General features: G+C 41.5%; 1 pseudogene; it reads left to right on the top strand.

The window, feature by feature from the left end:
• Positions 1-24679, top strand: part of LOC149188717 (polycomb group protein FIE1-like) — a 37300-nt pseudogene extending 12621 nt beyond the window's left edge.
• The last annotated feature ends 477 nt before the right edge of the window (positions 24680-25156 follow it).

Below are 25156 nucleotides of genomic sequence, written 5' to 3'. Positions count from 1 at the left end.
TGGCATAGCTGTTGACCCTTTTGGCATAGTTCTCATGTGATAGTAACCTTCCTGCACTAGTTATCAAGCTGGGAAGACCTCTGTTATGTAATGCTGTGATTTTCTCAATAAATTTATTCACCTCTGTCTCAATTTCTTGGCACCTTCTGTCCACCTGTACATGATTTCTCAAGGTAAGCACTCTTTTCACTAGTAAAATTGTATCCGTTCTGTTAGTGATACCCATTGCTGCCAGCTGGGGGCCAGTGCGATTGTTGAGGACATTAATCATTCTGTTGGTTATTTCAGGCATATTTCCTAGAGATGCTCTTGCTCTTTGACTTTCTTTTTGGGCCCTGCCTATGAGATCCATATGTTCATGGATAGTCTCAATATATTGCCACTGGTCTGTAATAGATTGACCAATGTTTGCCCACAAGATTTTCTTGATTTTCTTGATTTTCTTGTTTTCAATGCTACCTCCAATGCACTCTCTGTTTCCATCAACCTTTTGTATAAACTCAGGAGTAAAGCACCCACATCCTGAACCTTCTTTTTCTCTGCCACTTCTCCAGTCTGAGGGTGAAGGGAAGCTGGTAGCTTAATATGCTTTCTCATAGCTGCTATGTCTTCATCTCTTTTCTTTAATAATGCCTACACACCCCTGGGGTCCTTTGGATCATGACCCAACTCTATAATGGTTTCTTCCAAGGACTTGATTCTGTTGTCCTTGGCTTGAGATGATGCTTTTTCTAATTCAAGCTGGGCAGCAGTATTGTGTAAAGAATTTTGTAATTGGTGTGCCAGTAGGGTCTTATCAGCTAAAGTGGGATAGAGCATCTCCCCGGTTTGCCTGTGTAGCTCAATTTGATCCAAGGGGTGGATGTCTTTGGCAAAAATTTCCAGATTAGTTCTGATATAATCGGCAGCTGTTTGAGGTTGCTGCATAGTAGGCCTGAAATGACTCAGAGTCATTTTTTGTTCTTGAATGTCATAAGCCGACATTAATCTCTGCTGATTAGTTGGTGCCATTTTCAAGAGTTGGTTGTAGATTTGGTGTTTGAGGGGCTCATTCCTTTTCTTGATATCTATGAACTGCTGCTTGATGCTAGAGTCCGCCTTAGATCGCTGCCTTGAAGAGCTCACCTCTGCCCCAGGTGGCATGTCCTGTCCTTGCTGTAAGGAGCTGGCCGATGTTTCAATGCTAGGAGGGGGCACAGTATCAGTTGGTCTCTCTGGTAATTCCTCCTCTGAAAAGGGATTTAGCCTTTGTCTTTTTTCACCTTGCTGGTCCGTTGAAGTAGTAAGGGGAGTGTCCTCTTGCCTATCCCTTTTCCTTGTTCTTTCCTCATTAGCAGGTGTTTGCAACATTGAGGACTCAACTGCTACCTCCTGTCTGGGAGGGATTTGCTCTTGTGTTTGCTGTTCTGTGGAGGCAGGTTCCTTGGCTGCACCTTCCTGCTACTCTACTTGTTGTTCCACATTTGGAGGTGACTCTTCTTGCTGCACTGTTTTGCCTTTAGCCATGTCTGCTGCTTGATCCGTTGTTTTGGCAGGCTGCTGGGGAACGGTGGATGAAGAGGCAGCTTCTCCAAGATGCTGAGGGCCTGAAGACCGAACCTGTCCAAAATATTCCAAGTCAACTACTTTTTCTAATGTCTTAAAGGATTTTTCTACTAATTCTTCTTCAGAATAATCCTCCACTAATGTGCCTTGTCTCCACTCTAATTGGTTAGCATGTTTTTCAATTTCTGGAATGCTAAAATGATCATAGGTGGCAAGCCTATACTTGATTCTTCTGAGGCTTATGAAATGGTTAGGGTCATAGGGTGCCCAATAGAAGCTTGTCTTGACGAGGAGGCCCTTTAGCATTTTGTCTGCCTCTTCCCAAGCTTCTTCCCTCTTATTAAAGATAAATGGACCCAATTGATGCTTAATTTTCAACTGTGCCTTCTTGTTTCTGCTATGGAAGTGAATCAAATCTGCATGGCCAAACTGCCTGAAGTATTCTAGTGCAAAGAGTCTCATGGGAACATACTTTGGTAGCCTGTATGGTGCTAACTCACAGCCATATATTCTGATCACTGTGTGGTCTTGGTAAAAGTACCAATCTCCAATGCTATAGTTCTTAGAGAGTTTGAGGATTTTCTGCATATCATCAGTGAGTCTAGGAGGAGGGGAACTCTGCAGCAGTGACAACGCTGGATGAATGAAGAGGTCAATAAACTCACAGTAATTGTATGGTGAGTAATGAATATGATGGCAGACTGATGTCCAGAACATTACAGATCTTCTGTTTCCCTTTGCATCTAGTTTCTTGAGGAAAAGAGGAAAGCTATCAGGCTGATTGTACAATAGCAGATGATATATGTAGGAAGTGTACTTGAATACCCTCTCTCTCTCCAAGTTCATGAACTATTCATGAATTTTGTTGGCTATAAATGTAGCATAGTCATATTGGACAGCAGGGGGCTGTCCTGGGGTAAAAATGGATAGCACTACCAATGTTGTCTCATCCACAAACTCACTGGTTTTGAACCCCAGGATGAAGGATATCATGTCTACGAGCAGTCTCCCTATGTCATTGAACCAGACATGCAAATAAGGGGGAGGCTGTCGAGGCTGGTAATCTGGAAGCATAAACAACTGGCCGATTCTTGTAATTTGTGAGTTGGAAAGCTTGGCCCCCTGCTCTAGTAAAAGCTGCATAGTAAGAGGAACCAGTGGCTTTGTTGGTTGAAACTGTAGCATTTGGTTGATGGTTTCAGGAGTGATATGGAATAAGACAGAGCCTGAAGGACTCAGAACAGCCCTTTGATTGGGGTCATAGTTTGTGCAGCACTGGTGGATCAAGTCAGGGAACTCATTGACCTGAGGGAGATAGTAGATTGGCAAATGGGATTTCCAGATTCCCAGGAGGTCTATACCATCTCTGTGTTTCTTCCTTAACTCACAAACTGTTTCTATGTGGTATTTGTTACACAGCTCTACAGTGTCTCTCATCTGATAATCTCTGTCTGCAAGGGCTAGCCATTCCAGGTCCTTATGTGGAGCATTCAGAGGCGCAATGTTTAATGCCACAGGGGTCTCCATGGTTAACTGATACTTGAAGTTGTGTTTAAACTTGATTTTCTGGGCACAGCAATATAGAGCAGTGAATTTCCAATGAGGGGGGCAATTTGTAGAGAGGACAAGGTAAATAGGGGAGAAACTGAGTTGAAATGCTCCTGGGAGAGATTCAATGAGCAAATGCTGGGATTTGAGAGTTGCTTTCCCGGTGGATTTGTCTAGCAGAGGTTTAGATTTGCGAATGCGCAAAAAAGCTGTGAATTTGTGGTAATTTGGCACAATGTGGAACCTCTGTAGGTGAATTTGGGCTTACAGTGGGAAATGAAGCTCAGTTACTGAGGATTCCTAGCAATTCCTGCGTTTTCTCTCTTTTCTTGCTTGTTTGAGGGAATTATACAAAAACCAAGGCACGCAGAGGGAAACCGATAAATACCTGGGTACAATATGACAATGGTGTTGATATACAGGTGAATTCACGGCGCCAGCAGCAAGGGAGCAGTCTTCAGAGTTGGCGGACAAGCAACGTAACCGCTCATGCAGGAGTACAGTGAGTATTTTTGCAAATAACGCGAAAAAATGACTTTTTGGGCAAAATAGGGAAAATTTGGCCTTTGGCGCCTTTTGTTGGATGACGTCAGCATGACGTCATAGGTGGGGTCAGGTACGGAATGATGACGTGGCGGCCAGTGAGCGGCTCTACGTGGACAGGTGACATGGCAGACAGCTTGGAGCAATGGCGGATGGGGCGGTAATGTAATGCTGAAGCGGCAATGACGTGGGGGTAACGTGGGAGTGACGTATGGCAGAAATAGGAGGGCGGTAAGCGGTAATATCGGACCGCTCATCGTACGGGTGTGGCTTTGGCAGGAGGCCGCCCGACGAAATCCAGAAGCGACACGCATCCGAGCCCTGACGTCACCCTCTGACAAATTTCGGGCGCTAACGTTCAGGCATCGGGGGTAGTCCGATATTGCTGTGGGCCGTCGGATGGGAGGGCCCGCATCCGACGGTCGACGGGCTGCAGAGGTGATGGGTGGATATGGCGGGTCCCGGCAGGGGCTTTAATAATATTTTTTGGTTTTGCGGTGCGGCGCGCCGAAATATATACTTTGGAAAATCGAACAAAAGTGGGTTTTTTAAGAAAGTTTTATACAATGGCATGGATAAAACACTGTTGTAGGTTTTGCAGAGCGGACCAAGATAGGAACGGGTTATTTGAACTAACCAAGTGTTAATTCAATCCCCAATCTTCAAAGTGAACCAAATATCAAAACCCTTTGATTCTATATCATTCTCCAAACTTTGAAACTATGGCTATAATGCCAAAAAAAGGGGGGGGGGGGGTATTTACATATTATTTGGGCTTTTTCACAATAGTGCTATAATAGTAGGAGAAAGGGGCATTTTTAGGGAGTTAGATAATAGGGTTAGAAGTCAATGTGAATTGGGGATATGAGAGGTTGGAAGTGTGGGATAGAAAACTAAGTTTAGTGAGTAAACTTAGATTTTTTAGGAGTTTGATGGGGAATGATTTTACACAAGAAATGTGGCTTCTTTTCGGAGAAGAAAGTGAAAACTTGTCATGAAATTTCCAAGAAGAAATACAAGGAGGATTATTTAGGAAAATCCTGAAGTCCTCCATGGGATGTTAGAAAGAGAGTCTTTGGGGGAAAACAAGGGGAGTTAGACATGCTTCTATATTTTGCCTTCAAAATGCTGCATAGATACCTTTGCAACTGCTAACATATGCCTTCTTGATCAAGGCCCAAACTGAATAGGATCAGGATTCTGCAACTTCTGGCTACCTACCCAACTTAGTGCCTAGCATTTTTTGTTACTTCAGGGAGGGTGCACTTGGACTTGCAAACCCTCAATTGATCTTTTCTTTTTCTTTTCTTTTCCTTTTGAGCTTCTATCTACAACTACCCTTATCACTTCCAAGGTCCCAGATTAAGTAGTTGGGAACCTTTATTCTCTGCCTAATCTACTAATCTGCCAAGATTAAACAGTTTGGACAGAATTTCTTTCTCTAGTCTAGAACAGGAAATTCAAAACATGGCATGGCCCAGCTTAAACTGTTGAGCCATCCATCAAGATAGCTGTGGCATTTGGGTTGGCCACTTTCCTGGTCTTTCTTTGGGGTTCATTTCAATTATTTTTCCTTTTGACCAGCTTATTTTCTTGCCTTTTGATTATTCTTTTAAGGCATACCCTCTTTACATTTTTTAACTGTTTTCTTTGTTCACAAAAATGGAACCTTTGTATCTCCAAAGATGATCATTTTTAGCACTTCCACTGTCAATCATGAAATATGAAACCCTATTGGTATAGGAGGCTAACACTTACCTTGCAGTCCTTTGAAAAAGCATTGCTCTGCCTCACTGTAGTTGATTGAGGTGTCGACTGTGAATTTTGTCAAGAACCCCCCTATGATGTGATCGAGCCAATGGTCGACAGCACAGGCGATCTTGTCCTCAGATGCTTCCAATTTTTGTACTAGCTCCAGGGTCCAAACAATAGGACCGTCAAGTTTCCACCTTCCTTGGTTGTCTACTAGCTTCACAATCCACTTGTATAGCTCAACCGTAAAGGAGAAAAAAAATATTTCATGGATATCTATGTATAGGTATCTATCCAACCACTATTCCTTTGTTAGTCGCAGGATTTTGTTCTCCTGCGCCACGAATTTGTGGATCTTTCTATCCAACTAGTCTTTGATCTCCTTCGTAGTTGGATTCTAATGATACGACATTACACATCTCTTATGAAGATTCCAGTCTTGACAACAGAACCATTTGTTGGCTTGAGGGGGCCTGACCCATGTGCGGCGTTAATTAGCCAAACAAATCCCTAGACTACTGGCCCTTTCGGCATCAGCCCACTGAGCACGGACCAAAGACTCCCCCGAAGTAGTATGGGGGGATGCCAGAACCAAGTTTCCACACCTTGAGATGGTTGTGATGTCATTTGATTCCCTCTATCCATGCCTTCACATAGGTCGCTTCGCTCTAGGGCTTACAAAACGAGTCCTCTATTCTGTCCTTCAATACCTCTGCGAAAGGGTATGCTCGACCTTTACACAACCCAAGCCTACTGCTTAGGTACTTTTGCGCTGCTATGGCAGCGTGCTGTGTAGATTCCCCAATTAATCTAAGTGACTTTCTTATCTTATCAAACAATTATAGTTAACCCCACGTAAATAAATAACTGTAATTGCATTCAGTTATCTAATGTAATTGCATTCATTTGCACATCATATAAGCATAATAAAGGACATTCATACATAACATATCAAGATGCATCAATAGAACAAAGACACTGAAATTGTAGAATATTTCTCTTTATTGATATCTTCCAAGTGTTTACAAACTTTATCCACCCTACACACACAACTGCAAGGGTCCACGCACTCAGCTGCGGACTTCTACCCTAGGCCTCTGCACACTCAACTGCAGAGCCTCTACCTATGCTACAACCCAAGACTTAGACTTCTTACTTCAGAGCTATGACTCTCTTACATGATTCATCATTATGTCTCCCCAAAACTACTTAGAGCTTAGCTCTTTTTATACAATCCCATGGTCTGTGGACCATGGATAAATATCTTTACAGCCAACTTTACTTTACAAAACTAAGGGCGAAAAACCCTTTATGACACATGCCACCTTCGCACTCTGCAACCACAAAATGAGGAGTCTTTACAATTTTATTACAAAATTTGATTGAAACATGGGATATTAACCCCAAAACTACCCTTGGGGGATCCCACTCCCAACAGGCTTGGAGAAGTTATAACAATATCTCCATGGGTCCTCCTTTGCCCAATGACATGCCCTGTGGATCCACTGAAACTGTACTCTCGTGTAGTGATATTTTACAAGACAATGCGGGTCATACAAATTGTAGCTTCAAGTGTCGAATGGATATTTCTTGATCTCCTATGGTTCAATATCTGAATGCTTGAAATTTTGTATCTCGTATAGACTGATCTACAACAGAAGAGCAGGCCAATGTGCCTTCTTCTTCCAGTGCAGCTTCGATGACAACCCTGCCGAGATGTGGTATGATACTTCCTGCATGACGAGATTGCCCAAGGCAATCTTCGGTAGAACATGCGGAGGTTTCTCTGCACTATACATCTGTATGAAGGTGCTTGACGGTGAGGCATACAAATTTGCTATATTGATCAGTGCCTCCATTGCTGCCTTCAACATGCAAGGTGGATCCTGTTCAAATATCATCTTGCACACCGGGGTGACAAAATGATTGGACAATTGTGTGATAACTCCTCTAAAGCTGCATTCAGGCAACATTTTACAATAAGTGTTCACAGAGGTATCCATTGATGTCCATGCCCACTTCAAGCCCGGCAACTCTTGACGGGAAGATATTGCATCCAAGATGTAGGCAGACATGTAGATTTCTACTTGTTGACCATTAGGCAGCTATCGAGCTCTTGTTACTTGTTCCTTCAGCCTGTGAGCCAATATGTCGAACAAGTTCCATGCTTTGCCTTCACTGCCCAGTTGGTCCAACATGATCACCCAACTTTGCTAGAATGTCTTCGTTCTCTCTTGGCCATACAAGTGACATGAAAATATTACCAAGTATTGATACACCTTCCGTAGTATCTTTGTCTTGTAGATCTTGTTGGGTGTCTTCCTAAATTTGGTCGGCTTCTTCACCTAGTTCTTCAAGATATCTCTAGAGTTGGAATTGTTGTTTGGTATGCTGAAAGGTGTCTCCATGGTGATAATTGGCTTCAACATATGGTACATCTATTCATAATCCTATGCCCTAAAGGTAGCAATCTCCATCCCGCTGACACTAGTCAATGTCATCGTCTCAGGATCAGTGTGCAAGACGATCCAATGTATCGTGTCTGCCCATGGGAACATGGGATACCTGCATGCAATCTGGTACAAGTAGAACTTGTGGATGTTCACATAGACTTAGCATCTTCGAGGTCTTCCCCAAATGTGCCTACAAATGCATCATTGACCTTTTGTCATTTCAACGTGATGTCCTTGTCAACAATCAGCTTGGTGTCTTCATAGATCGGCAAACTTGTACACACTTGCTCAACTACTGCTCCAATTGCACTTCCGTCAGTGTCATTTGATCCTGCCCTCTTAGAGACCATTGATCCTAAACTGTTGAGAGGTGGAAAAACTCCTGCTAGATCTGGAGACATAGCGATATGCATGGCAAGAAATCTGTCAGCTAAAACCAAAGCAAACTTGAGGAACAACATGCAACATCCCTGGGGATTGACTGGCAAGGATTGTGCAATTTTTTTCGGGAGGCTAGGAGACTGGCTGTCGGAACTATGAAAAAGGTAGATCAAGCCATTGGGAGGCTTGTTGGCTACTAGGATTGCGTAATGCACAATCCAAACTAGCCTTCTAGCTGCTGGGATTATGCAATTCCAACTAGAAAGGGTTGTAGGCCCAGTGACTGCATTGCGCAATTTTCTAGGCCAGAAGTCATTGCCTCTCAGAATTGTGCAATGCAATATTGAAAGATAGTCACTGGGTAGAAATTCCATTTTCTGGGAGGAAGGCAAAGCCTTCTCTCTTAGGATTACGTAATGTTGTCTTGGTTAGGCAGAGTCTATGCAAAGTTTTCCCAGACCCATCGATGGGCAACCGAAAGCAGATGTGAATGTGAATGCATGGCAATACTGAGTGTATGATCTAGATGGCTTTAAAGACACACACAGGACAAATAGGGCTTATGAAAGCTCAAAAATCAAAGTGTTTGGATTATGCTCGAACCAACTTCATGTTAAATATCTAGTCGTCGTGATCGCATTTGTGCGAACGGTTCATCAATTCGAGTCCAGATGAGGAAGATAGAGGCAGTCAAAGTTTTGGTTGACTTTTGCTGACTGGGTAGGTTAATAGAGACATAATTTGGACCTTTTCTGGTAGACAAATTCCGGCCAACTCCGACCAGATTCCAAGAAAAAAATTTGCCTCGTTAAAATGACTCCTTCAGCCAAATTTCAAAATTTTCAAAATTACCTTATTATATGAAAAATTAGAAAAATATATAAAAAAAGGGGAGGTAGTGCACCACCACCCCCACCAACCCATGCCTCTCCAAATCTATACACATAAGAATAATGTTGGTGGAAGGGCGGGCCACAACCCCCGGCCCCTCTAACGGAACAGTTGAAACCAACGGAGCAAAGTTTTTGGGTGGGTCGGCCCTTGGGGCACGGACCCAACCCACTTAAACAAGAAAAAAATATATTAAGGTGGTTCGGCCCTTGGGGCATAGAACTAGCCTCAACCACCATCATTCATTACAACAATCCAACCCATTTTTTAAAAATTAATAAATTTTGTTATGTAAAAAGGAGGAGGCAGGGTTTAACTGCTCGACCTCCTCCGTAATAAACGAATCCTAAACCAACTCAGCGCAACTGATTTATTGAGAAATCCACCTGCGATTTAATATAAACACTCATTTGCATACTACACTGAGGCAGATGGAGGAACCATGAGCGGGCAAGGAAAATGAGGCAGAAATTTTTTTAAATAATTTTTTAATGTAGGTGGAACCATGACTGAGCGAAATTTCTAGGAATGTGAAATTTTTGCAGTGTCCAAATTGGACAAACTTTATGTCGATATTACACCTCTCGATGACATGAACCCAATGGCACAGTTAGTTTCTTGATCTGAGCATCTGATTTTCAAAGGAACCAGAGGAGGGAATCTTTGAGGAATCTAGGGGGAATCTAAAAGATTCCTTAAGCCCTAGATTTTCATTTTCTCAGAATTCAGAAATTCGATAGTCGATTTTGCACTATTCGATGCCACAAATATGATGCTGTGTTCATATTTTTCATTTTCTCATTTCATTTTCCAGCCACTTTTCTAAGTGGAGTGCAGGTGTCTGCATTCATGAGCGAGCAGTTATTTCCATGCGATTCGACGTCGTTAGATTGATGGCACAAACAACTTCAGTAGTTTGACATCTGCTTCTTCAGATGGCCCTAGATGTGAGGTATATGCACTATGTTCATGTACTTCTTTTTGCTATGCATTGTGTTGCACAGATCCCTATTTAATGTTTCATGAGGGATCTTGTTTGTAACTTCTTTTCATGATTCCTGCTTGATGTGACGCACATTTGTGTGATGTACTTGTTGTCATTATTCATCATGTTGTGCTTTCAGATCCCTTTGTTGGTTGATGGGATAGTCATGTTATCGTCATGTATGTTTTGCATTGAGATCCCCATTATACCATGTTGGCGGGATGCTCATCATGCATGAGTATGTGTCATACTGATAGGAGTTCCTGTAGCAGAACATCTCTTGGAGCCACTCCTGTGTGAGGGCATTTTTCCTTGTATGACAACGACATCACCTCTATGTACATCATCACTATTGACAGCACTTAATGCAGTGACCTACACCATCTTGACACCGGGGCCGGGAGACGTAGTCCCTCCTGGACAAACTCCATTATCAACGGCTTATGTTTTCATGTGCTGATGATTATCTTGTTCCTCTTCTTTACAACATGCAGATGTGCTCACTTATGTTCTTTTAAAAATCCAATTTAACACATCACAAAAGTAAAAGGTCTTAGAAGGGTCCTTCATCACACTCGGACTTGGATTAAGTGGTATCAGAGCGGTCTTTGCGTGGATGTGAATTGCAGCGTGAACAATGGAACGTGCAGCGACAGAGGGTGAAAAAGCAATGTACGAGACAATGCTCAAAATTTCCAAAAGGGTGGAAATAATGTATGAAAAATTACAGAAAGAGACAGACAAAAAGGAGCGATTCCAGCTTCAGTTGCAAGCCATGGAAGAGACCCTGGAAGAACTGAAGCACAACAACCAAAGTCTTCAAACAGAGAATGTTGAATTGAAGATGCATCTACATGACGAGAAAGAGGAGAAACATAGTTTGCTACGATAGCTACAAGCAAAGGATGAGGCCTTGAAAAAGATGTAGCATGACCCATGTGAGGTAAAAAGTAATTCTCTGAATTCATGTATGTGTCCTGATGATGATTTCGTTGTTTTTGAAAATCATACCATAGGAATTGGCTCCAAACTATTGAAGAAAATGGGGTATGAAGGAAAAGGCTTGGGCGTTAATGGCCAAGGCATTGTCAACCCCATCAAAGTAGAAGAATTACCCTGTCGAACAGGACTTGGGTATGTTAGAAAGGAAGTTGGGGAATGCACCGAGACAACTAGCGAACCACCAACAACAAATGATGAGAAGCCCTCATCAGTTCTTTCCAAATCGACAGAGGAGGTAAAAGATGTTGATTTCCTTTCGGTTTTGTCATCACATAGTATGATTTTTGTTGGAGATGTGGAGATCCCAATTACAAAGACAAACATGAGGCTCCTTACCAGGACGAGGCACGAGGAGGAAAAAGAACTTGGTGTTAATAACCAAGGCGTAACTCAACCATTGGAGGTTATGTAGAGACCTCAATTTGCAGGCTCAAGATACACCATAGGAGAATGCTCGAAGGTGTCAAATTCTTCCGAGACATCGTCGAGGAAAGAGAATGACGGGAACACATCCCCATCATCCCATGCCAGCACCCACTGCAGGGAAAGAGCTGAGGCAAGCTCTCATCGCCATACACCAAAAATAACAAGGAAAGGTATAGCCACACTTGACATTCGAATGTTCATTTCGATTGTAATCATGTTGTTAATGATTAATGTAAAACATGGCATTGAAAAATATGTACCTTTTGTGGATTACATAACCATACATTTTATAAGTGTTGGAAAAGAATGGCAGCATGCAAAAGGATGAGGTGTGAAATACCCTCTCAACAACAAGGAAAGAAACATGGTAAGAAGATCTAGAGGAAGAAGATGTATTGCAGTCATTTCGATAAAGGTGGCCATCAAAAAGCCACTTGCTGGAGGCTCCATCCAAAGCAGCGCCTTAAAGACAAAGTGTTGGTGCATGAACCAGGTGAAATGATAGTTCGACAAGAAAAATCGCCACAAGGAGGCAACCCATTCACCTTGATAAGTGAAAAATGGTTTCTAGATATGTTATCATTTCATGGTCATGCTTTTGTAAATAATTTGTTGCATTTTAAAATGTAAAAGTGATGATCTGTTTCCATCACTTGTTCAAAAACAATGATGTTTGATATTATTTTGAGTTGCATGATAAACTATGAAAGTGGTGCCGTGTTTCCATCACTTGTCAAATCAAATAGTGTTGGCCTTACTTTGTAAATCATGTGTTGCAGCGATGATGAGTTTTCCATCACTTGTTGAAGCAACAATGATATGTTGGCCTTGTTTTCATAGCTGGGGTATTGCATCCATCTTCATGTAAACTTGACCACCGTGTATGTGTTATGAACTTGTGGCAAGTATGGGATGCTTAGGTCATTAGTTGGTCATGAAAGTCAAGCATGTAATTTGCAAAACAATGTACTATAGGTTGCAAGTGTCAACTCATCGCTTAAGGCTCTGAAGAACACAGGTGAAGGAGATGGAAGCGAGGCCTTTCATGACGATTGTGATGTAGACAAGGTAGAGAAAAGTGGTAGATTGTTTTTCATGCTTTTGGAGGACCAAAAGCTCCTCAGTGGGGAGGATTGATCCAGGTGGCTCTAGAGACACACACAGGACCAAGAGGGCTTATGAAAGATCAAAAATCAAAGTTTTTGGATTATGCTCAAACTAGATTCATGTTAAAGATCTCATCGTTGTGATCGCGGTGGTGTGAACTGTTCATCAATCCGAGTCCGGATGAGGAAGATAGAGGTAGTCAAAGTTTTGGTTGAATTTTGCTGACTCGGAAGGTTAATGGAGACACAATTTGGACTTTTTCTGACAAGAAAAATTTTTGCCTCATTAAAATAACTCCTTTAGCCAAATTTCAAAATTTTCAAAATTACCTTATTATATAAAAAATTTAAAAAATATATAAAAAAAGGGGAGGTGGTGGGCCACCACCCCCACCACCACACGCCTCTCCAACTCTATCCACATAACCGTAATGTTGGTGGAGGGGTGGGCCACGACCCCCGGCCCCTCCCACGGAACAGTTGAAACCAATGGAGCAAAGTTTTTGGGTGGGCCGGCCCCGACCCTTGGGGCATGGACCCAACACACTTAAACAAAAAAAAACATATATTTGTTATGCAACAAAATGACCTCCTCATAAACTCAGAGGGGAAAGATAGGACGACTGAAGCAAAGACCACAATTACAAGCCTTGATTCCACACTAACACTAGTTGCACATTGAAAACCTAATTTTTAAAGCTTGTTACCAAGCCTAAGGGTGCGTCAATGACCCTACTAACTCAAGTTGTTAGGCAGGGGACAACATTAGTGAAACTAGATGCAGTTCCAAGGGTCAAAGGAATGAATTGACTCACAAATATCTAGATATTTGTTCCTAACAACACTCAAGAAAAGCAAGAAAATATCTAAAATCAACCTATTTTGAGAAATTCTAATCTGAACAAAGGAGGCAAATGGGAAAGAGATGAAAAGCAGGGCAAGATCATTGCTTTTGCCCTAGTGAACTTTATGAGGAACTTGGCAACCCTAACTCGATTGCTACATAAGTAATGAGAGGGTCATTGTGAAAGAGGTCAGAGCATTTGAAAGGATAGCCTACTTAGTTGTTGACAACTGTCTCATATCTGAAGAAGTGAGCAAGAAGGGAGAGAGAGAGAAACAGAAGGGGCAAAGGGAGACTGATAAAACATATGGTTGTAATCACTCTTCCTTTATTAATACAGAACTGCAGTTGTGTCCCATAGTTTATGGTGTCGGTAACATAGTTCATTACGTTGTTCAGTCGATACTTTTTTATATGAGTAGCTTAGTTGTATGCAAATATATGTTCATTGTGTATTCATATATTGGTTTTCAAGGTTGTATGTGGTGATTGTGTTTACCTTTCCTTTGTGCAGGAATTTATTTGGAGCTGGCTTTGAGGGAGTTCCACTTGGCTGCATTATGATCTCCAAACAAATCTAGAAGGAGAATTGAGGTAATCCTCTTTCCATACTTTGTTAATTGATATTTGTCTATGAACATATGTATAACTTGGTAGCATCTACAAATAATCTTATAGTCTATCGGAGGTCTTGGGAAGGCCTTTGAGGGTAGTTTTCATTCTCCATACACCATGCATTTTACCCCATAGCAGAATTGGCAACTACGCTGGGGACTATACATCTGGTTCTCGATTTACCCAGACTCTTCTCGGTTCTCTCCTCCTTCTAAGATCTCCCTTTACTTCTGCAATCCCTTTCTGACCCACCAAGAATCTTACTACATCTTGCTTGTGTACATTCATCTCAGAATCTGATCTTGAAAGCCCTCTTTTTGACTAATTTCCCACACTAACGCAGGTTAGCAGGCTACACAGAGCTTTATAAAGCACTATACCTATTCACAGGGAGCGTTAGTGGGCCTACTAACTCTCTGTAGCCACTATTACACAACGTTAGTATCCCAATACCCTGACACAGCATTAGTCTCCCAATACCCTAATTTTCAGCTATGTCTATGGACCAAAAGGGATAGGAAATCTTCTCATGGGCTGAAATAATATCGGTAACTGTATTTTGTCAGCAAAATTGGTGTCCTAGAAATTCACTTTTAGGAAAAAAGTTTGATTTTTTCTCTCTTAAAAACATTTTTCTGAAAGAAAGACTCTAAACTTTTATTCATCCTTCTATTTAACTGGTTATAAGTTGCTTCATTTTGGTTTCAAGTTTGTTAGGAAACATTGGAAAAGAATTTTTTGGTTATACATGTGTTGAAAGACTAAAGTTGCATGGAAGAAACTATGAATATGTGAAAAATATCAATATGTAGAATATAGCTTGTTTGCATCAAATTGAAAAAAAAAAATCAAAGCATTATTTTGCATGATTTATTGAGTCAAGAGTCTCATCACATTTCATACGTCAACTCCCTTACCAAAGACGATAATCAAGTACACATAAAAATGACCTAAAATCGATCAGTAACTCGTTATTTGAGCAAACAAACATTAGTTAGGCTAGGATTTTTGGATAAGAATGTGAGTGAACTGCCCAAGGTTGAAAACCAAACTAGTGTCATTAAACGAGAGAAAAATTCCTTCTGCACTCATACTACCAGGACCACTCCAGTAAAAGCAGAGCGAAATACGAGACAACATCGAACTGTAAGTGAAGGTAGCCCACCTTCTCTTACAAATCCTTTGGGTATTCTATGTATTCGGGGTCCCTTCGGGGATTTTAGAACTAAGTTGGGGACTCAGGTATCCTGCCCACACAGCTTGTTGTCTACGACTATGCCCCCTCCGGTGGTGTCTGTGGTTTGAGGTATCTTTAGTGGCCAAAATTATAAGGACTTACACAAGGTGACTGGGACGAGCTATCCTGGTACCTAACATAGATAGATCTACTCTGTCTTCAGTTTTTGGGAGGGTGCTCATCTTCACGAGAGTACTTGGCCCCTCAATCTAAGGTTCGGGTGAAGCTCTAGAGTAACCGTAACCGTACATCTGGCCATCCTTCTCTGTTATTCATTGAGATACTGGGTTTCATCTCCAGTGATTAGTGCTTATCAAACAAGGTAATTTCCCTTTGTTTGCTAATTGATCCATTTAGTGTATTTTTTATATTTTTTAAGTACCTGAGTGCTATCATTTGAGACTTTAACAAATATCACGATAAAATTTATTGATAAAAATTAATGGTCACTGTGGCTACATCTGACCCTCGTCGTCACTCCAAATGATTGTTAGGACTTCCTCAACTCATTGTGGAAGATCTGGTGAGTTCCACTAAACCAGATTCCCCATCTTCAGGGGATCAGCCTCCTAGATCTCACACGGGATCTATTTGGACAACCGACAATTCAAGTTTTCTGGAGGATTTCTTTACCGAAGGATTTCTTCCTCCCTTTAACCCTCCGCTCACGAATTCATTGGAACCTATCTTGGCTCCTGTGGTACCTGTACTTCCTACTTCGGTAGTTGGAACATTTCCATCTATCCCATCGATGACTAACGGGTTATGGAACTCTAGTGACACTTTTGGTCCTTCACCACTTCCCTAGTCAATAGTCACCACAACACCAGTAATGGCGAATCCCACTATCTCATTTCTCCTAGGTACAACTACTCACATGACATCCTCTACGAGGGGAACCCATCTGATGCTGGGTTCCACCCCATTAGTGTCAAACTACATACCTTCGACAAGTGCCACATACAGTGCTCCCTATAACACTCAATGCGGCACTATGGGCGTGGTTCCTGTTTACCAACAATATGGTCGGCCGCTAATGTACAGTTCAAACCCCCAAATTCATATACCTGGGGAGGTTCCCAGAATGCACATGCTAATAAAGAAAGTAACAATTCCCCCTCCGTTCTCAAGCATGCATGGTCAATCGCTAATTGACATGAGCATTTCCTTTGTCAATCAAGGACAAATGGTTAGTTCTGTGTCAAGTGGGAATCCTCAAGGGGTTCCTAACCAATCCATGGGGGCAACCTACTCACATATTCAAATGAGTCAAGGGGGCACCGCTTATCCTGGGGGCAATTCGATACCCTAGTATCAAAATCCTCATGGAAATTCACTCTACAACACCATACCTCAAAGCAACTGCTACACCACACAACCCATGTATAATATTGGGAACCAAATGATGGGAGGAGCACAAAGCTCCTCAAGTCATCTGTCATCACCATGATCCGAATCAGGGGCACCAAACTCTCTACCTTTCTTAGCAACATTGGATATACCTGACTTATACAAGCTGACGAACGACCCCATTTATCACAACTTACAATGGTCGTCGATCCTGCATAAGATACCAACGGACATCCCAAAGTTCAATGGCAATCAAGGGGAGGATCCAGGCAGCCATATCACCACCTACCATATTTTGAGTGTTTCTAACTCCATGGTGGATGATAGTGTCCGGTTATGTCTTTTTCCCTGCACCCTCACTAGAAACGCAACTAAATGGTATATTGAGTTACCACGCGTGTCAGTAAATACCTTTTACGCTTTAGCAATGGAATTCCTAAAGCACTTCCAGCTACCCATCTGCTATGAGACTGGGACAGAAATCCTCACTTCATTTCATCAGGATACCACCACCCACATCTTTGATCATATACATGAATGGAGACGTAGGCGGAGGTTAGTCAAAGCTCCCCTCCCAGACCTTCTCTTAACAGACTGGTTATGTAGGTCCTTACTCCTGCAAATCACTAGAGATGTTGCTTTAGGTGGTGCGGTCACAGAAGACCAATACATACATCGTGCCGAGCACTTAGATTTGATATATTCACAGTCTCGCACTCTTTATGACATAATCCCAAATGCCCCTGGAGACCCCAACGATTCCACTACTACCAAATCGACTGCTCTTCCTACCACTACGATAAGCTCTGTGCAGTCTACACAAAATCTCGGTGGTAAGAAAAATAAGAATAAGAAAAAGATTGCTCCTTTTGAAGAGCAGTCAATAAAGCAGCAAAACCCAAAACAAAAGGTCGTTGCACCTCCTGACGAGGGAAAGGATAAACCTGCCATATTTCCTTGCAAAATCTATGCTGAAGACCACATGACCTATCGTTGTCCGCATCTTCAGGAGTGCACAAAATACATTGCTCAAAAGGCTACTGATAGGACCAGTGCTATCCTAAATAATCCTTTCCCCGCTCAGCAGTAGCAAAACCTTATTGTAAACCAACCACAACCCCTGCAAGGGGGCAATGATGGTTCGCAACATAATTTAGCTAGTGAACGATCTTCTACTGTTTACACATTTGAAACGATAGATATACAAACAAGAGCCAAATCTTCTGGAGCTCATGTTGCTCATGCAGCGGAACCTTCCTCAAGTCAAAACCCACCGCCACCCAACGATTTGCATATTGAAAGGGTGGTTGCAGACCTTGTAATTCGACCCCCAAAAGGCGCACTTTGAGGCACAACATACAATACATCTACACGTGCCACCCAAAACTACAACATTGTAGAGATTTGGCGCAAGTGTCATCGGCTATGTCGACGCTCGAAGTATTATAAACATGCCCAACACAACAGAAAGCTTTGCTTTCGGCTATTGGTGGTATTGACCCAGAGGATTCCATGCTTGCTATTTTCAACATGGGCAAGTGTAAACCTCCCATTTCTCACCAGCTTGCATTTCAAGTGCATATAATTTCAAAAGGTAAAGGTATACACAGAATTGCCATCGACGAAGGTGCTTTGACCTACATCATGTTGGCTTCATGTTGGCTCGCCCTGGGTTCTCCAACCCTATCCTTGCCGTCGAATTCCCTTAAAGCTTTCAATGACCACACTTTCATCCCAAAAGGTTACCTAGTTGGCTATCCCATCACCTTGAGTGGGAAAATCGTAATGGTGGATATTGAAGTCGTGGATCATAAACTCAGCTATAGTCTACTTTTGGGCCACACTTGGACTTATGCCATGAAGGCCATGGTGTCTTCGGTCTTCCATATCATCCTCTTTCCCTTCAATGGAAAGATAGTCACAGCACACCAGCTCTCCTTTTTCGCCCCAAATTACTCTTTGTTACCTAGTAGCTCTGTACCCTTAGTGGGTGGTGTACCTAACCCTTACCTCAGTATTGGTACCGGTCTACTAAAGGTTTCTTCCCTCATGGGTTTTTTCCCTCTTCAGCCACCAAAGGTTTCACAAAAAGTCAATATGCTTTCATCTATTCCTCATGAACAGACTGATCCATGGATCCTACTGACTCCTTCAGACATTGACACATACAGAGAAAAAGAGTCATTGTCACCAGCTGAATTGGCCTACCAAGCCATTCAATTTGCATCCAAATCTCCGGTCACTTTGGTTTCGACCAATGTTACCACTTCCCCTCCCATAACTGCTCATTCTTTTGATCCACTCAATCACATCCTACCTATGGACAAAGCTATTAGAGAGATCACAAGTTTAGAAGAGCGACCTTGGGAGGACTCGCACCATTGTGTTTCGATATCTGATTTGGACATGATGCCTCCTCAAATACTGTCACTTGACGCACCAGAAATAGTTTCCTCACCATATATGACTATCCACACTTTGGACTCGGAAGGAAACAGGGGCAATATTTTAAAAAAATTGCTCATCGATATTTCTGTCATGATAGGCATCATGGAAAACTTACAGATTGGAGCCAATCACAATCCTGAGGAAATTGGGAGATTCACCTACCTGTTTCGGGACTTCCGCGATGTTTTTTCTTGGTCTTATGAGGAAATGTGTGGCATAGACCCTTCTAATGTCAAGCATGAGATCAAGAAAGATAGAATGTTCTTTTTATGGTATTTTTCTTGTTCGTTAATCCAAAAAATCCTCGAGTCTCCTTCTTCGGGCTCATTAAACTACCGCGAATAAGATCGAGCATTCTTTTTACGGTATTTTTCTTGCTCGTTAATCTGAAAAACCTCGAGTCTCCTTCTTTGGGCTCGTTAAACTACTACAAAGACGATAGAGCACATTCAGAGATATTTTATTGCTCTTTAAAAAATAGAAACATCTCCAAGTTTCCATCATCGGGCTTGTTAAACATATACAATGATGGTCTGAGCAACTCTTTTTTGATCTTTTTCCAGCTCATTTAATTGAAAAAGACCAATTGAGCATTCTTTTTAGGCGCTTTTTCTCACTCGTTAAACTGAAAAAATCCTGAGTTTTGTCTTTAGGTTTGTTAAACTTTATAAAGATGACACGAGCATTCTTTTAGGTACTTTTCTCACTCGTTAAACTGAAAAATCCGGAGTTTTTGTTACCGGGCTCATTAAAAATATACGGCAGCAACAGGAGTACTTTCCTTTTTTGGGACCATTTCTCGCTCTTAAATCGAAAAATCCCTGAGTTTTTCCTCTCCTTCAGGCTCATTAAATCATCGAAGGAGGAATGAGCAGTTGTTTTACTTCTTTTTCTTACTCACTAAACTGAAAAAGATACCCTAAGTTTCCTTCATTTGACTCATTAAAAAATTGATGAAGGTATTGAGTTTGTCATTGCATGACTCATTAAAAAAAATTCATGATGAAAAACGAGTTTAATCTATCTCCTCATACTCGTAACAAAATGAGGTCGACATCTATTGAACATAGGTTTTTCTTTATCCGGATTCAATAGATTAACTTATAGAAAAGTAACCGATCCGGGTATACTATTAACCTTTTTTCGCACCCGGTTAACAACTATGACAAAGGGACCACCATGGAGTTGCTTTTTACGATCTTTTCAAACTCTCTAAATATGAAAAGACCACTGAGTTTTCTAGTCTAGACTCTTTAAATTACACAGACAAGATATAGAGTCACTCTTTTTACGATACTTTTCAAACTCTTAAAACATGAAAAAATCGATGAGTTTGCCTGTCTGGACTCATTAAACTAATCATATAGGGTAGAGAGTCACTCTTTTTGTGGTCCTTTTCATAATCTTTAAATATGAAAATATCGATTAGTTTACCCATCTGGACTCATTCAACTAATCAGACGGGGAAAGTGGACAATACAATTGTATTCTGTATTAGAAAACGTGGCTTGGCAGCAGTCGTTCCCTTGAACATGCACTCCCTCAGATAAACCTTCATTGTGACAGCCTCTCAAATATGAATCCTAGCATCCTATGAGTTTTATCCTAAATACCCTGATGTAATTGCATCTATGTATCCTAACACTCTGTAGCGTTCATGAGTCTAGTGTTGCATGGTTAAAACCATTGTTGTGCCTTCTATTGTTCAAGGGTTACCCATTTGTTTCCTCCATCAACCCATCAAACATATTATTTCATCATGCCCTCTATTGTTTATACCCAAATGCTCAAAAGATTCCTCAAAAAACAAAATCATTCTTGTCCTATTTCGTGTCGACTGATCTAGGACACATTGTTGCCTACCTTTCGACAGGTTTCTTCCTATCGACTTCAACACTCTATTTAGGAAGATAACCCAGAAACACATTTAGTGCCTTGGTACTAGCAGACATTAGTGGCAGGTTACCTTTTGTTTGATCAAGAGTTCTCATTATTGGCTCCTGGTTAAGCGATTCTACGAGTGTTTGATGAAAAAGACAACTTTCACACTTGCTAGTTTGTATTGTGCATCTTGGAGACCATCACCATTATCGGTGGCCTTCCTCGCATTTGTTAACGATCTCCATTATTGACTGGTAATCAGATGATTTCATGCATGTTTGACGTCAATGCATATATTCACATGTATCGATCTATGCTGTTCGGTGAAGCGGAAATCAAGACCTTGGGCAGAGGCTTGTGTCATTCAACCTTGTTTCCTCTCCCAAGCTATGGATATTGTTTTTTGGAGACAGCTATTCAGGATGATTCTATTATGACACCGGATCCGCATTGTGCTTATCGACGGCTAGCATCATCATATCTCTTTGGAGAACATCACTCTGACATAGCTACTAAGCATGGGAATGCCTGCCTCAAGACATGATTTTAGCAGTTTTATATATATGTGTTGTATCAGGTTTCCATTACCACCCGAAGCTTCTCTCTCTCTCATTTTGACAAAAAAATTACAGTTTAAGTAAAGTATTTTTGCCATCATCGCAGCCTCTGATCTCATACTTTAGGGGGAACCTGTTATACAAAAAAATGACCTCCTCATCAACTCAGAGGGGAAAGATAGGATGACTGAAGCAAAGACCACAATTACAAGCCTTGATTCCACAGTAACATTGGTTGCACACTGAAAACCTGCTTTATAAAGCTTGTTACCAAGCCTAAGGGTGCATTAGTGACCCTAGTAACTCAAGTTGTTAGGCAGGGGACAGCGTTAGTGAAACTAGATGCAATTCTAAGGGTCAAAGGAATGAATTGACTCACAAATATCTAGATATTTGCTCCTAAAAACACTCAAGAAAAGCAAGAAAATATCTAAAATCGAACTATTTTGAGAAATTCTAATATAAACAAAGGAGGCAAATGGGAAAAAGCTGAAAAGTAGGGCAAGATCATTGCTTTTTCCCTAGTGAACTCTATGAGTAACTTGGCAACTCTAACTCGATTGCTACATAAGTAATGAGAGGGTCATTGTGAAAGGGGTCAGAGCATTTGAAAGGATAGCCTACTTCGCTGTTGACAACTATCTCATATCTGAAGAAGTGAGCAAGAAGGGAGAGAGAGAGAGAAGCAGAAGGGGCAAAGGAAGACTGATGCAACAGATGGTTGTAATCACTCTTTCATTATTAATACAGAATTGCGGTTGTGTCCCCTACTTTATGGTGTCGGTAACATAGTTCATTAAGTTATTAAGTCGATACTTGTTTATATGAGTAGCTTAGTTGTATGCAAATATATGTTCATTGTGTATTCATATATTGGTTTTCAAGGTTGTATGCAGTGATTGTGTTTGCCTTTCCTTTGTGAAAGAATTGATTTAGAGTTGGCTTTGAGGGAGTTCCGCTTGGCTACATTGTGATCTCCAAACAAATCTAGAAGGAGACTTGAGGTCATCCTCTTTCCATACTTTGTAAATTGATATTTGTCTATGAACATGTGTATAACTTGGTAGCATCTGCAGATAATCTTACAGTCTGTCGAAGGTCCCGAGAAGGCCTTTGAGGGTAGTTTTCATTCTCCATAAACCATGCATTTTACCCCATATAAATATTAAGGTGGGCCGGCGCTTGGGGTCTGTTAGACTCCGTCTTGTCAGCTCGCTGCAGTCAAATGCACCAAGGTTCATTTCTCGTCATTCGCAATCATTGATGTTACTGTGGTCCAGAAAAGAGTCATTTTACTTCTTGAGTCCAGGGTTTTGTCTCCAGAAATGTGAAATAACGCTTGCAGGCCAGAGGGAGGTTGAATAAGTCTCTTACTTCAAGAGTTTATCATCAGTAATACTCGAAAATGATCCTTTTCCAAAAAAACTCTGTTTTGGAGAAGAAATCGACAAATTTGTTTTTGTAATAAATTTGCATTTTAAAGCCTTCCATCTATGTAAACAGGAGGACTTATCATAAGTATTGAAAGTTCCATAAATAAGATGGCATATTCTTGATTCTGCTGAAGCTGGAGATCTACAGGATAATGCTGCAGCCATGTCAGATGTTGGAAGGACAGAACTAAGAAGAACTCCACCGATTAGAACCGATTAGAAGAACACCACGATTGCTCCCCTACAATTATTCATAAAGATGTCAAGCCTACCAATATCTTGGTGGATCAATTTTTAGGCGCACGACGCATTGGACTGGGCGCACGGCGCATCAGGGGCGCGCGGTGCATCAGGCACAAAAACACAGTGTAAAATTACACGCGCGCGGCGCATCAGAGGCGCGCGGCGCGTTGGGCAGGGGCGCTACCCACACAGCAACAGAGCTCAGAAATTTGTTGCTCTTGCGTCCAATCCCATGCCCATACGCTTCAATTGCAAGCGCGCCATCATCATCAATATCAGTTATAGGCTCTTCAAAGCATTCACGCAGGCATCATAGATCCAGTAGTATCGAATCGACAGAGTCTTCTGCTGTAAAAAAATGGCAATCTGGAATTTTGAATCAGTGGGCTGCACGCCAAGCTCAGGAGATGATAATCACTATGGAAAGACAGGCCCGAGAATTAGAGTTTCTATCTCTTGCTAGTTTGTATAGTGTGTCAACTAGGGCAGCGTCCTCACTTGTGCAGATATGGTGGCAATCCGTAATGATTTAGAAGTGTTATAATGGCTGTGATATTCGTAGACCTGTAAAGGTGACCATTTACCAATGCTTGGAAGGAGGTGCTATTTCTGTTTTGCAGGCATCTATTGACGATGATAAGGATGAATCATTTTACACATTAAGTTGGGCATGCGATGTGAATGGTTCACCATTATTAGTTGCAGGTGGTCACAATGGTATAATTCGAGTGCTTGATGTTGCAAATGAAAGGGTCCATAAGAGTTTCGTTGGCCATGGAGATTCTGTGAATGAAATAAGGACCCGAGCATTGAAACCTTCCCTTATTTTATCTGCTAGCAAAGATGAATCTGTACGACTCTGAAATGTTCAAACTGGAATATGCATTTTGATATTTTCTGGAGCTGGGGGACATCGCAATGAAGTTCTCAGTGTAGATTTCCATCCTTCATATGTATATCGTATTGCAAGCTGAGGCATGGACAACACGGTCAAGATCTGGTCTATGAAAGAGTTTTGGACCTATGTTGAGAAGTCATTTACCTGGACGGATTTGCCATCGAAATTCCCCACGAAGTATGTGCAGTTTCCTGTTTTTATTGCTGCAGTGCATTCAAACTATGTGGATTGCACTAGATGGCTTGGTAGTTTCATCCTATCAAAGAGTGTGGACATCCTGCAGAAGTATCCAGTGCCAGAATGTGACATTTGGTTTATCAAGTTTTCATGCGATTTCCACTATAATTCTATGGCAGTTGGTAACAGGGAAGGAAAAGTTTATGTTTGGAAATTACAGTCGATCCCTCCTAATTTAATTGCCAGGTTATCACATCCACATTGCAAACATCCTATTAGACAGACGGCTATATCTCATGATGGAAGTACCATTCTTTGCTGATGTGACAATGGTAGTATGTGGCGCTGGGACGTGGCTCAGTAAAATCATCAATTTCTTGGTTCAATGTGCATTGCATGCCCATTTTTATAAAGCTACACTTTACTGGACATTTGAAATTAGCATGCTCCCCAGGGCCTTGTGTTCATAAAGATGCCTTCAAAGACAACCAGTTGTTATTATCATCTTAATGGAGTCAAAGGAATCTTCTCAGACGTCAGTGGGACATCATCACTGCCAGTTCTAATGCATGTATTCAAAACAGATAGTGTATGTTGTCATGGAGTAAAGTGGAAATGGACACAGTATTTTCAGGAAAATGGTCTATTCGCATCAGATAGTTGATGGCCGCATTGAGTTGTTTATATATAAGTCGTTGTTTTATTATAGAACCTTCTTCAGATGAATTAAAGGTATCAGTATATGTATGATGTGGTGATAAGCACATGGAAAATGTAACGTGGCAATCGTTGCAATATGTGGGCATTCGATTCATCTAAAAGAGCATATGTGGTAGTTTGA

Source organism: Pinus tabuliformis, chromosome 3_1 (assembly GCF_031772625.1).
Source record: "Pinus tabuliformis cultivar Carrire ecotype Pingquan chromosome 3_1, CPIR1, whole genome shotgun sequence".
In the NCBI taxonomy this organism is placed as follows: domain Eukaryota; kingdom Viridiplantae; phylum Streptophyta; class Pinopsida; order Pinales; family Pinaceae; genus Pinus; species Pinus tabuliformis.
This window is presented reverse-complemented; position numbering and strand designations above follow the sequence as displayed.